The sequence below is a fragment of the Anabrus simplex genome, chromosome 7 (assembly GCF_040414725.1).
Source record: "Anabrus simplex isolate iqAnaSimp1 chromosome 7, ASM4041472v1, whole genome shotgun sequence".
Taxonomy (NCBI): domain Eukaryota; kingdom Metazoa; phylum Arthropoda; class Insecta; order Orthoptera; family Tettigoniidae; genus Anabrus; species Anabrus simplex.
In genome coordinates this window covers 289,009,689-289,023,267 of record NC_090271.1, presented here as the reverse complement: position 1 = coordinate 289,023,267, position 13,579 = coordinate 289,009,689, and the positions used below count along the sequence as shown (strand labels likewise).

General features: G+C 40.5%; 1 protein-coding gene across 2 annotated transcripts in view; it reads right to left on the bottom strand.

The window, feature by feature from the left end:
• Positions 1-13,579, bottom strand: part of LOC136877573 (uncharacterized) — a 1,365,998-nt gene that overhangs the window by 636,421 nt on the left and 715,998 nt on the right. The gene's annotated exons all lie outside the window — the stretch shown is intronic.

Sequence of the window (13,579 nt, the reverse complement as noted above, 5' to 3'; positions counted from 1 at the left end):
ATTTTTTAAGTAAGTTATGTTTATATATATTTATGTAAACACCATTATCAAATTTTGAAGTCATATTAACCAAAGAAATGCAGATCGATTTGTTCTAGGTGATTTCCTACACAAGAGTAGCGTTACAAAAATGTTGCAAAGTTTGGGCTGGGAAGACTTGGGAGAAAGGAGACGAGCTGTTCAACTGAGTGGTATGTTCCGAGCTGTCAGTGGAGAGATGACGTGGAATGACATCAGCAGACGAATACGTTTGAGTGATGTCTTTAAAAGTACGAAAGATCACAATATGAAGATAACGCTGGAATTCAAAAGGACACACTGGGGCAAATATTCGTTTATAGGAAGGGGAGTTAGGGATTGGAATAACTTACCAAGGGAGATGTTCAATAAATTTCGAATTTTTTAGAAATCATTTAACAAACGGCTAGGAAAACAACAGGTAGGGAATCTGCCACCTGGGCGACTGCCCTCAATGCAGATCAGTAGTGACTGATTTGCTTGATGATTTGAATTGTATTTCAGGGAGCTTTTTCCAGTAACTCATAACTAAATATCAAAAAATAACGAATTAAGAATATTGAAGGTATCCACTGCTTTGAAACACGGCGTAATAGATCATATTTACTTCATGAATGTGCTAAAAACAATTTCATGCTCATATCTGCAAAATTGCAGAAGTTGAACATTTCAGTCTTTGGTCCCCTTAATTGTTACCTGTAGCCTATCAAAGCATGCTGTCCTGGTCCTGTTTCCAGCATCCCGCTTCGATCGCCTCGTCTACCACAGTTTGAGAACTGCTAATCTAGACGTGGTATATTTGAACATCGGAGTGAACCAAGAACGAACGTGCCAACTTTAACTACCGTCTGAGGCAGTCAGCGAAAAGCTTGGATTATGAAGCAGCCTCCTTAATAGTGCTACGTCAATCGGGAGGAGAGGAATAATGTTTAGTGTTTGAATTCAGCAGCGCGTTCACACATCTGTTAGGTAACCTTTAACAGTGCTTTGAGAAAAATATTTAATTTGCATTAATTTTGATAAATAGCTGATATTTCCTGGCAATGAATTGGAAATCCACAGCCTGTTTCCAGTCATTCAACGGGGTCAGGAATGGAATGAATGAAGCCCTCATCTAGCGGCAAGGGTGGGAATTGTGTCAGCTGCCGAAGCCTGTCACACTCCTCTGGGGCAATGATTAGTGTCTGGCAGATGAAATGATAGTGGAGAGTGTTGCTGGAATGAAGGATGACAGGGGAAACTGGACGATCGGGAGAAAAATCTGTCTCGCCTCCGCTTTCTCCAGCACAAATCTCACATGGAGTAACCAGGATTTGAACCACGGAATCCAGCGATGAGACGCCGGCGCGCTACTGTCTGAGCCATGGGGGTTCGCCTTTCCTGATAACATAAACGTGAAATTAAAATCGCATTTGTATAATGCTAATAAATAAAAATTGTATTTAGTAGAATAATGTTTTACACATATGGATTTGTTTTTGGGTTGGTAGTCCATCTGGAATTAGCACGTCAATCTCCAGACACTACTGTAACCATGGCAACCTATGTTCTCAATGTATAGCAAGTCAGTAGCGCCATCTTCTCACTGTGTACTTTCTTCCTGCAACTAAGAGGATGAGAACATCTCGTATGAAGTGAACACCGATCTACTATTCAGTACAGAATTAAAATCCTTAAACGGGCCGGGAAACGAACCAAGGGCCTTGGAATAAGAGAGAGGCACGCTACCACTGCACAACAGTTCTGGCTAATAGTAATACTATTATTATATATACGAGGTCTAGAATGTCCCTTATTTTCACACAATTCGTTATTTGCTTTCACCATTTCCCACCATTCATGAGCCCTCTTTCTTTTGTGGAAACACTAATTTTTCTTTCGATTTATCGTAGCTCTTCATCTCCCCTGTGGATGGAGTCGAAGGATGCATTATCTGTACCCCTGTATGTCGTAAGAGGCTACTAAGAGGGGAACAATCAAGTCATATTAACTAATTCTTTTATCTTTATAAAGCCCAGAAACATATCGATGTTACTATGCTTTTCTGTACAGAGGAGAAAGTGTACGAGTGCGAAGCTTTTAAAAACTGATGTTTGCTAAAGCATAACACTAAAAATACAAAATCATATTGATGAAAAATCAGAGTAATTAAAAAGAAACATACAAAAACCAACTTAAGTCATGAATCAAAGGCACTCTTGTAAGAAACTACAGAATATACCTTATTACTTGCAAATTAATTATATTTACTGGCAAATCTTTTAGCTTACAGTCATGGTAGAGCACCTCATTGCAGAACTGCTTGGGCAAACTATGGATATTAGAGCTTAACAGCCAACAGCATTTGCAGGCAATCCAACTTTTCCGTTTAAGTTTCCAGAAGAAGAATAAATAACAATAACTGAAACATCGTCTGGTTTCCATTTCATCGCATTTTATTATAAACTAGGGAACCCGTGCTCTTCCGCAGCATCCAATATAAATAGGACAAATAACGTGTCTTAATATAAAACAGCTCCATGCACTGGCCACAGAATTTTGCTCCAGATAGTAAGCCATACGTGATGTGTACCAAATTTGATGTCAATAGTGGTGAACGTAGACTTAAACGTCATCCGGAGTATCACTATTCACCTCAGTGAACTAAGGATTCAATACTATTCGTAGTCGATTACCTTTACAAGTCACTGCCTCCTCACTCCACCCCTAGGAGTGCTAGGTGTGTCTACTCCCACAGTATTTCTCTACGTGTACCAAGATTGGTTGAAATTGCAGGTTTGCCTGTAGCCACCGTCAGTTGTAATCGTTTAGCTTCGGTACTTTTACGTGATTCCTTTGCTGGTGGGACCTACTGTTTACAGTGCACTGTGTCTTCTGGTATGGTCTAGAGCAATATTGTTACTTTCATTGACTTGTCTCAGTCATATCCTTGACTTTGACAATATGAAAATGTCTGAGGTATGAGTGATGCTAGTAATGCTATTATTTATGCAGCCAGTCCCTGCTATGAATGGTGTGAAAATGCTGCTCATAGGGTCGGTTGATGCATGCATTTCAGAGCGCTTGGCAGACTAATATGTAATAGCGACTTCTGGCTCGGTGAGGAAAGCAACGGGAAACTACCTCATTCATTTCCCTAGTACCCCTCTTCAGTGATGCCTAGGCCATCTATGACAGCTGATGGCAGACCTATTGAGGATCCAACCAGCCTTAGGGCTGAGGACTGAACATACATACAGTTTTACGTAACGTTATTGCTCCTTAACTGTGCGCAACCCGCAAACTACCGAATGTATTGCGTGCTAAGGTAAGCCTTCGCCTTCAATTATTGGAGTGATCATTTAATACTGACTGAACTTACAGACCCATCAACGCTTGATGATTCATCGGCAGAAAATTCCGGTGAGAATAAAAGAAAAATCAAGCAAATCGATCCAGTAGAACGGACGGACGGACTGATTGGACAAAGCTGCTTTTTAGGAAACCTTTATAATTCATAGATTTCGCATTTTGAATAAACCACATTTACCGAGCTCGGGAGCTGCAGTCACTTGAGTGCGGCCAGTAACCAGTATTCGGGAGATAGTGGGTTCGAACCCCATTGTCGTCAGCCCTGAATATGTTTTTCCGTGGTTTCCCATTTTCGCACCAGTCAAATGTTGTGGCTGTACCTTAATTAAGGCCACAGCCGCTTTCTTCCTACTCCTAGCCTTTTCCTGTCCCATCGCCGCCATAAGGCATAATTGTGACGGTGCGACGTAAAATTTTCTGTTTTTCTTTCTTAATCTGTTTACCCTCCAGGGTTGGTTTCTCTCACGGACTCAACGAGGGATCCCATATCTGCCTCCTCGAGGCCAGTGTTCTGGAGCATGAGACATTGGGTCGAGGATTAAACCGGGGAGGAGGACCAGTACATCGTCCAGGCGGCCTCACTTGCTATGCTGAACAGTAGCCTTGTGTGGGGATGGGGAAATTGAAAGGGATAGACAACGAGGAGGGAAGGAAGCGGCCGTGGCCTTAAGTTAGGTACCATCCCGGCATTTGCCTGGAGAAGTGGGAAACCACGGAAAACACATCGAGGATGCTTGAGGTGGGAATGGAACCCACTTGTACTCAGTTGACCTCCCGAGGCTGAGTGGACACCGTTCCATCTCTCGTACCACTTTTCAAATTTTGTGGCAGAGCCGGGAATCGAACCCGTGCCTTCAGGCGTGGCAGATAATTACGCTAACCACTACACTATAGAGCGACGTAAAACAACTTGTAGAAAACCCACATTTTATCGCGCTTTCAAAACACATTAAAGAGGGTTTTACAAGTTGTGATAAATTAATAATTTCGCGTAAAATCGCTATTACGGAAAAATGACAATCCTTACTAATCAAATAGCTTAAAGCTGAGTGCATACATCGGAAATCACTGAACTTACAGTAAGCACCGAGCTTCCAGAAATTCTGTTAAGTGTTTTCCCGTGATGTCGACGCTGTAAGGAGGAATGTACTCACTACTGTGTTGTGTGGTGTATTGTATGCATTTGAAGATGTGTACTAAAGCGAACTCAAACGAACAGCCCCAGAACAAGAGGAAGTAACTTGATGCTGTTAAAGTCCCCGGCCCGGTCGGGAATCCAACCCGGTGCCCTCTCAGCCGAAGGCCACTGTGCCGGCTATCCAGCCCAAGGGAGCCGGATGAAACAGATTCTAACAACATGTGTAATAATCAAACTCCGACTGACATGTTATCACCGCTATGATGAGAATGGATGCACAATTTAGGCTCAACGCAGTCTTGTGACATGAATCTATTCAGAGCATAATAAAAGTGACTCCGAGCCATTTAATTACAATCTTGATGCCCGACAGAACCATAAATTGTGGAGGTAACAGTCGAGGTAATAATGGAAATGAGCCCAGGTGATAGCGTGAACACCACCTGTAATTCAAGAGCTCATATATCTCAGCCAGATCTCATTTCCGTCGCGTAGATAGCGGGGTAGGACCATCTTCTGAGTAAGTTCAATGTCTCTGTAGCCGATTTGCCCAGTTTAAGGCACGTTGTTACACCTTTCTCTACATGATGTAATCGCAGACGACTACACACACGTGTTCAAAAAGTCACCACTATAACAACTCTCGATTTCTCCTGCCACACTACCTTATCAAGACTGAAGCTCCACTATAACAGGTAGCGAAACCCTTTGCTGCCATCTGTTGGCGAACTAAAAGCTAGTCCGAGAAATTTCTGATCTGCCCTTGTATAATATTAGCCGACAGGTAAGGGGGAGTAGCAGTGCTGCAATCATATATTTAAATAGTCATTTAAATTACATTTCTCTTGAAGGAACATACCCATATTATGTATTTTTGAATTCAGGAAAGCCTACTCCACTCAAAGAAGTGATAAACCAAAATGTGAGTCTTTTATGACCTTTCACAGATAGGTGTCCTTACGGAACCGAACATCAAGGGCATTAGTCCCAGCCCGTGACTAGCAGCCTCCTGGACTGGCATTAACCATGGAGGGCTCCATTCGGCAGTTCATTGACTGACCACCAAACAGGATAGCCCAATACCTCTGTACTCTGGCGGCACCCATCCTCGAAATGGTTTTACATAGTTTCCCATTTGAACTCTAGGTGAGAACTTGCATATAAAAATAGTCCAAGTCACCTCCTACGGGTTAGTGACCACGGGTGGAGTGTATAGTCCTAGCCGCCTGAGTACAAAGAGTACCATGCCCACTCCCATACCAGGGGACTATGACGTTAACTGAAAAACATTTATTGAAATAAATCAACTGAAACCAATATGAAAGGAAAAGAAAGAAAGAAAGAAAGAAAAAAGAAAGAAAGAAAGAAAGAAAGTTCTTCGTCTTCTACTACCGCTTTAGACACACTTGTGGGGTCGCGGGTGCGAACTGTGTCACACAGGTAGTGTAGGATGTTCTCTGAATATGAAGAGGGAAGTGTTGGGACAAACACAAACACCCAATTTCCGAGCCGGAAGAATTAATCAGACGCGATTAAAATCCCCAAATCGGCCGGGAATCAAACCCGGGACCCTCTGAACTGAAGGTCTCAACGCTGATCATTCAGCCAAGGTGTCGGAAAAGGAAATAAATAAATAAATAAATAAATAAATAAATAAATAAATAAATAAATAAATAAATAAATAAGGTACAGGAAAAGGAAGAAGATAGAAGAAGGCTAGAAAGAAAAGAAAGGACGGTAAAGAATGAAAAGAAAAGGAATAAGGAGGAAAGAAAAGGAAGAGAAGGAAGAACAGGGAAGGAGGAAATGAATGAAGGTAAAGAAAGAAAAAGGAACAAGGATGGAACGGAAAGGAAGGAAAAAAAGAATGGTTGAAAAATAAGAAAAACAATGAAGTGAGAAAATAAGAAACGAAAAGACGGAAGCGAAACAAATATAGTAAAAGTAGGAAAACGAAGGGAGAAGGAAGAGCAGGCCAACGGAGGAAAGAAGGAAGGAAGGAAAGGAGGGAAGAAGAAAGGAGAGTGTTCAGATCGTGACCATCATCACGATGCCTATGGTTTTAAACAGAATCCGAACCGCAGCTACATGGCTGTCTTCATTACGAAAATATCACTTGCGTTGGCCAGGATTCTGATTACTACATACAAAAACGCTCTTCAAAACTCTGGTGGATTTTGCACAGAAGCTCGTACTCTACGTGACTCATGGCCGTGAAGACGTGACTAAGTGTAACGGAAGTGCCAGAGACAATGTATATTTGAGTATTGCGTAACACGATCACGACTAACTGTGAATGACGCGGAGACAATACCTGGTGTTGACACATGGCACTAGGAGTTGAACGTAATTCAATTACCGGGGGGTAGAACACGTGCGGACTTTTTATACAGCCAATGGCATAACAGGGGAGACCTTAGGGTAGGGCAGGGTTGTTCGACCGAGGGGAAGGGTGAGCAGTGCATAACAACCAACCTTCCCTCGACACAACAAGCCCATTTCCTCTGGCATGCAATTACCAGATGCAGCACGTTACTGACCAACAAAGTTGTCAAACTTCTTTACTTATGCGAGTAGTGGTTATTTTTACTAAACCCGTGACTACCTGAATAACTGATTGATTAACTAATTAATTAATAGTATTTATTGAAAATGGTAATATCAATTTAACTAACTTTTTAGACATAATAAACCTGACATAAGTTGGCAAATAAATGAATGATGCAGACATAAACGTAACGCAAACTTGCAATCGTTCGTACGTGGAAGTTATAAGACTATCCATTAAAATACAATTCAATGAAATTTATTCAAGTTTTCACTTTCAAGCCTCCATACATTTTGCACAATACTTCATTTACTGGAGGTCCTCAAGGTTCTGTGCTGGGCCCATTATTATTTTCGATCTTTATCAATGACATTTCTAAGTCACGAACAACCTCTAGTTACCATATTTATGCCGATGATCTGCAGGTTTACAAACATTCTGACCCATGTAACATCTCGGAAACCATACTAGAAGTCAATTCTGAATTGTCATTGCTTTGTAATTGGGCTATACAAAATGGACTTAGAATCAACCTTGAAAAGACCCAGATCATTACAATAGGTCAGCGAAAGACCGTAACTTAAGTGGGAACCTACTTGACATTGAGTAATATGGCAACAAAGGTGCACTGAGTAAAACAGTAAAAACTCTTGTTCGATGAAGGCCTCTCGTGGGTAGAACATGTCAAATATACTTGTTCAAGAGTGTAAAGACCCCTCCACCCATTAAAAAGATTTAAAAATCTACTTCTAGCAACAAAAATTAACCTACTCAAAACTCCAATAATACCCTTATTTGATTACTGTGATGTTGTACATAGCGACCTTAACTCGCAGTTATCCAGAAGACTCCAGAAAGTTCAACATTCTGAATTCGATTAATCTTTAACGTAAAACAGCGTAATCATATCACTCATAACTTAACACATATGTTAACAGACATATCACGCATATCTTAAAAGATTGTCAATGCTAAATCTTCAAACGAGAAGACAACTTCATCTCCAGTGTCAACTACGCAATATTCTAAGGACATCTGCACCTGAGGTGCATCCAGGTTTATCAAGCTCTCTGAGACTCATAAGTTCAACACTCGCTCCCACAACAGGTACATCCCATCCATCACCGTACACACCACCAAACGGTACTCCCACTCCTTCACAGTAGTATAGGTGCTGAGCGGGTCTGGTACTCCATACTAGACGAGTCGGGCGTCGGGGTCGTGATTTACAAACCAGTAACTTATAAGAAATATTTACTCTTCAGTTAAACTGTGACTTTTATTATTGTTAAATTGTGATTAAGACTACTATTATTATTTTCTTCAAGTTCGCATTACTGTTACCTTTAAGTTTTTTGTCAATTTTTAAAATTATTTCCTAGTTACTTTATTTGTATCAGTTTGATGTAGTTGTTAAACTTGGTTTAGTTTAACAGAAGGCGGTTTAGCCTAATTACGCCAAGAAAGACAAGGAAAATAAATAAATAAATAAATAAATAAATAAATAAATAAATAAATAAATAAATAAATAAATAAATAAATAAATAAATAAATACAATTTTCATTTTAGAGGCAATACACGTACCTTAACACTGCACCCTTAACATTGGGCAATTACAAACAACAACTAAACCAAACAGCCACGCCACCAGCACTGATCTTGTGGGTGCAAAATTATAATTACGAACAATGCAGTTCAACAGATCCAATGTCATTGAAAGACAGCAATTATGAATTAATAAGTTATAGTTATAAGGCCAAGACTTGACAGTTACACAGGTCTATGTGTAATGATAAGCTGAAATGGGTTTTAATATTAATGAATTATTTAAGTTTGTAGTTACTGTTCATACTTTATTCATCATCATCATCAATGTACCGAGCAAATTGGCTGCATTGTACGGGTCGTGTATCCGTTCGCTTGCATTTGTGAGGTGGTTGGTTCGAAACCCACCGTTAGCACCCCAGAATATATATATCCTCCGTGGTTTCTTATGTTCACACCAGGCAAATGGCGAGGCTGTACCTCAATTAAGGTTACAGCTGCTACATTCACAGCGCTACCCTATTTGTGTTAGAAGGAGATTAAATCGCAAACACAAGAGGTCATTATCGGTGCTCGCAAGGTTGGCTTATACGAACACTGCAAAAAACGAAAGCGTGGAAAATAGTGGACGACATTGGAATTCGAACTGCAGTCACTGAAATTTCTAGACGGTTGTGGTAATTATTGTTCAGGCGTTCGAGAACGCCGCAATTAGTGATATTATGTGCAAACATAGTGTGCATCAGTATTTCCAGCCTAGCAGCTCAGGCGATGGAGTGCTGGCGGGATCAATCCCGACTCAGTCTGGTGGTATTTTTGAAGGTGTTCAAACACCTCAGCCTCATGTCAGTAAAATAAATCATGCGGGACAAAATTTCGGCATATATGCATTTAGTATGACGTAAAATGAATATCAATATCCTTTTTCTTCTTCTGTAGTTTCGGCCAGCTACGGACCACGCTATTTCAGCCGTTTTCTGACTTGAGCTTTAACAGTCGCCCAATACTCCCGCATCTTTCTTCGATGAGCTTCCTTCTGTTCCTCGGTCCACGTCTTGTCTATCTTCATTTTATGTTTTGTTCGAAAAAAATTGTAAACCTTCAAGTTTCTTTTTTTAAAGGGTCACATTGCAAGATGTCATTACGTAAGATCTTCAAGTCTTGTAAATACTTTTCCACCTCGGTGAACCAGACCCCCTTAGTTTTCTTATTCAGAAAGTAGGAAAAGATTCGAGTGGACATTATTTCTGGTCTCATTGGTGTTAAGTGACCATTGAAAGAAATACATCTTTCCCTCTTACTGTTCTTTTCTCCATATATGTAGACTCTCCATTTTCCTTTACTTGCCCCAAGATCTTCCTTTCTTTGAAATCTAGTTTGTCTGCCAGATCTGCTGCATATAGAACTTCACGTCGATTTACTGTACAGTAATGTATAAGCATGGATTTGACAGATATTATTATTAATAATACTGATTACTTCGCTTTTCTAATTCAATATGCAAGCTTCTAAGTATGGACTACCACCTCCACAACCCTCTATTTGCAACTAGCTCTGTAGCCTGGTCTAGTTATATACCTCTCACCTTAAAATGATCAGCCTAACTATCATTGCATTGGTCTGCCTCTACTTCTCTTATCCTCAATAGCTGAATCCATTATTCTCCTAGGTACACTATCTTTCTTCCTTTACCTCGCATGACCCCACCAAGGAAAGCAAATTTATACGTACAGCTCATTCCTCACTTAGCCTTCATCTCCTCATTCGGACCACCCTCCTTTCATTGTTCCCACCTGATTGTATCAGTGATCAGTTTTGAGATTTTCATGTCTGTTAATTCTAACTTATGAATAGTATATCCTTACTCCAGACAGCTTTCACTTTCGTACAGCAAAGTTGGTGTTGAATCAGACACTTTCATCGGAGAGCTGACTTCTCTCTTACAGAATACCGTGACCGCAACTGCGAGCTCACTGAGTTAGTCTTGTTACATCTTGGCTTAATTTCACTCCAGAAGGAGTTCACGTTCTTAATACTTGAAATGATTCATCTTTTCCAGTTTTGTATTCCAAGTCATCGGCATAGGTCTAACTGCTTACTATGGATCTGATGAACTGAATCCCTTCGGATCATTTTACAACATAGAGCAATTGATCCCACGACGAAGAACAGATGATCTGGAAGTCCCTGAATAGACTGAGATCTGGAGTTGGCAGATCCAAGGTTAATTTGGCAAGATGGGGCTAGATAGATCAAGAAAAATCCAATGTGACTGCGGAAAAGTCCAGACCGTCCAACATATGCTCCAATGTCGACTTTGTCCAGCCTCATGCACAGAAGATGAACTATATCAAGCATCAAAGAACGCATTGGAAGTGGCCAAGTTTTGGGCAAATGTAATATAGTAATTATAACTGTGTACACTATGTACGTTTATGATACGAGAAGAAAAAAAGAAGCAATTGATCCATGTAAACTGTGAACAATAAGCGTGAAAGGTTACAGTCTTGTTCTTACAGTCTTGCTCTAGTCCCGTAACTACTGTGAACCATGTACTGACTACAGATCAGCAACGAGTCAGCACTCACATCGTACAGGAGAGAAAATCTTAGCAAATAGGAAGATATGCATTACAATTTTGGAGCTCTGATGCTATCAGGAACGTTGACTATAGCTTTGCTTCGATAGTGAAATCAAACTGAGAATATATAACACCGAGAATGTGTTCAATGTCACAGCATACAAAGAGCTGAATTCGGCAGCCGTGGACATATAACTTATTTGTAATACCAGTATTGTCGAAAAGTAACAGATCTTTGCCTAGCTCCACCTTCCTAGGTAGGCATGTTCTCTGCCTTACAGCGTGGAGGATAGTCTATAGTCTCAGACGCAAGGGGAAAATGTTCTTCGATATACAGGATAACGGAGGACGGCAAATGGGTACATTTGAGATAGTCTAATGAACCGTAGTCCGGAAACGTTCCAGTTTAAAGTTATTAATAATCCAAGTTGTTTAACGTACGTTCGTTCTTAAGAGACGCCGGGGTGTCGGAATTTCGTCCCGCAGTAGTTCTTTAACATGTCGGAAGCCAACAACTTGGGGTTGTGTACCTTTAAACACCCTTAAGAGCCACCGACCTCAGTCGGGTTTTAACTCGTTAACTTGGGATTAGAAGACCAACGCTATATCCACTACATCACTGCGGCCGGCAATCAAAAGTTAAGTTCATTTCTTCTTCTGGGGCCATGTAAAAGTCTTGTGTATGAGACATTTGTCGAGACTCAAGAGGATCTCTTGGCAATAATTCTCGCTGCGTGGGAACGCTGTTCATAGGGCACCGGGGTATTCGAACGGGTACGACAGAACTTTGTGCGACGACGCCATGCCTGAATTGACGCTATTTCAAACACTTGTTCTAAATGGAGTAGCTTGTGAAACTTGTGAAGGTAAACGGACTTAAATGAGTAGAATTTTACTTAACTTTTGACTAGATCGTTTCCGCACTGCGGTTCCTTATCTCAGATTGATCCACTTGCCGTCCGCCACCATCCCTGAATGTTTGTAGCATCATTGCGGTACATCCTGTATAGGGACTGATAATCCACAATTTCGAATTCCTTCGTCAAAGTCGAATTGCCATTAAGGAGATGTATGTTGTCATTCTTCGGCGTGTTTGTGATGCAGTGCGACGAAAGAGGCTTCATTTGAGGGAAGGGCAGAATTGAGTTTTCCATCATGACGACGTCTCAGAGCACACCGGTCACTCCATAACACACCTGTCCTTCGCCTTCCTCCGTATTCTACAGTGGGAAAGTACCTGTTTCTCAAGTCAGACCCTGTTCAAGGTTCTCGTGAGCCAAAGAGGTGAAGACAAAATATAAGGCACGCGCTCAGTGCAAAGTGACCAAAAGTAGAACAATTTCGAAAAGTGGTAAGGACGCTAGCAGAAACGTGTCAATGCCCAAAGGACTTTCTCTGAAGACAACGTTCCATATACTCTGTAAGATTAAATGATGACATTACGCTGTTCATAACCCTCACACTCCAACAAGACCCTGGTTTAACAAATGACGTGTTAGTAGGCGCCATCTTACGTCCATCAGACGCATCCGTCCCGGCCATGGCTGCTACCCAAATCATCTTCATATAATTAAAGTAGTGGATTCTCCTATGTCCGACAAGGTCCAAGAGGAAATTGCCGACCTTAACCACATCATTCTCCGTTGCAGTAAATATCGACAGGCACAACGTGTTTTATATAACAAACTATCCCTTATTCGTGTATCTTCTCCTACCGGTGCAATATGCTTACTAAGAACATTTGATATCAACATTTACCTAGCACTTGCCAAATTTTTACATATGACTGATCTGAAGATCTGAATGAGACATTTATCACCGGAGGTTCTTTTGCGTGGGCTGTGACGTGAATAAAATATGTTGTATTCCTTTTGTGTTGAGATATTTCATCTGTGTCTTGTACTCTTTATAGTGTTCTTTTATACGTATATGGTATGTACTTTATGTATTTGTTAATGATGTTTTTTGCTGGCTGCATAGCTGCTTGTCGAATGCCAAATAAAATAATTTAAAAAATATACTCTCTAACAAAAGTCCCTACATATGTTGGTTACTTTTTGATTTTACTGATATACGTTACAGACAAAACATGTACATGAATGTCGTTAAATGTTTGATCCATTAATTTCCACTTATATTAAATTATAAAAGAACATAACAAGAAATGATAACACACGCTTGACAACGAGAAAGTAACGTAACTAAATCATGCATAAAAAATTTGCGCACAGGACTAGATGTAAAAGATTACTCACTGCCAGCGGAAAGAGAGCGACACTTACCTGAAAAGAAGAGAAAACAACTATTAATCAAACAAGTACTTAATTTCATCATCAGACACTAAACTCAAGGGGATGTTAGAATGGAAATGGTTTTAGAAAATATCTGTAGAAGAAA